Genomic DNA, 1,680 nt, shown 5'->3' with positions numbered 1-1,680 from the left:
TGATGCATCAATATGCACATGAAAAGGTACATTCCAATCAGGTGTTCTCAGGATTGGAGCACTTGTTAGGGCCTTCTTTAATAACTCATAAGATTGATGACATTCTTCTGTCCAGTGAAACTCGATAAGAAGCTTGTACAATGGACGCGCTATCTCGGCAAAATTTAAAATAAACCTTCGATAATAACCAACATGGCCCATAAATCTTTGAACTCCTTTATAGTTCGTAGGTGGTGGCAAATCGGCAATGGCTTTAATCTTACTCTCATCTGTGGATATCCCGTTCTTGGACACTATATGCCCTAGAATGACTCCATGCTTAACCCAAAATTGGCATTTGAAAGGGTTCAATGAGATGCCATAAAATCTGCACCTTTCAAATATTTTTCGTAGATATAACAAATGCTTCTCCCAAGAAGAATAAACACAAAGGTCGTCTAGGAAAGCTTCACAAAACTCCCTTAGAAATTATTTAAACGTAGTGTTTATTAATCGTTGGAATGTAGCAGAGGCATTTGTTAAGCCAAAAGCCATAACACGAAATGCAAACACTCCAAACTCTGTGATAAAAGCAGTTTTAGCTTGGTCCTCTAATGCAATTGTGATTTGATTGTAACCAAAGTACCCATCTAAAAAGCTATAAGCTTCCTTGCCCGCAACTCTTTCAAGCACATGTTCTGAATATGGCAAGGGATAATGATCTCTCCTAGTGGCTGCATTAACTTTCTTGAGGTCCACTCACACTCTTAGTTTCCCATTCTTTTTTGGCACAATGACTATTGGAGAAACCCATTCTGAGTGCTCAATAGGGTATATGAATCCACATTGGATACGTTTTTCAATCTCCTCTTGTACAAGTTTGGCGTACTTAGGATTCATTGGATAGGGTCGTTGCTGGACGGGTTTAGTAGTGTTGATCATGGGAATTGTATGTTGCACCACAGAAGGTGGAACTCCCTTCATGTCATGATATGTCCAAGCAAAGATATCCTTGTATTCCTTGAGGAGCTCCTTAAGTACAGCCTCTTCAGTTTCGGTAAGGTCTTGAGCAATAAAGACTCGTTTAGACTCCTCACCTGGTTCTGCTAATTCTATCTCTTTAACTACCACTGGACCATCATAGACTCCACTGCTTCCATTGGTAGGTATTCGTTGGGCTTTGGCATACACAACCTTTCGCTCCCCCGTGGTATAAGATTTAAAATGTTCAGGAGCCATATGTAAGTCAGCAGGCTCTTGTCCTGACGGAGACCTTTCTTTTAGTTCTGCCTCCTTTTGTTGTTGTGCTAACTCTCGGTTTTGACGTCTTCTTATAGTTCGACTGAATTTCGGCTCTGTAACCTCCAATTGAGCGAGGTCAATGGGTCGCGGGCTGCACCACATGACACTCTGGAGATGTTCACCCCAATTGTCTTCTAGCTTTCGATGAGCATCACATGCCCCTAGATAGCTAAGCCATTCTGCAGTAGATCTTTCCTTGTTTATCCTAGCTCTCACATTTGCTCGATATCGTCGTCTCTTATATGACCTTTGTTTCTTGTTAAGGTTTTCATTTTGGTAAATTTTTGAACTCGACTCGCTTGATAGGTCTTCGCTTGTATCTTCTTCACTCTCATATAAATTACCATAGATGGTTGTACTAGACCTTGAGTGTTCAGTTTCTATACTTGGCTCACTCGA

This window comes from Adiantum capillus-veneris, chromosome 29 (assembly GCF_014529385.1).
Source record: "Adiantum capillus-veneris isolate H3 chromosome 29, ASM1452938v2, whole genome shotgun sequence".
Lineage (NCBI taxonomy): Eukaryota > Viridiplantae > Streptophyta > Polypodiopsida > Polypodiales > Pteridaceae > Adiantum > Adiantum capillus-veneris.
The sequence above is the reverse complement of the archived record's forward strand: the minus strand, read 5'-3'. Positions refer to the sequence as shown.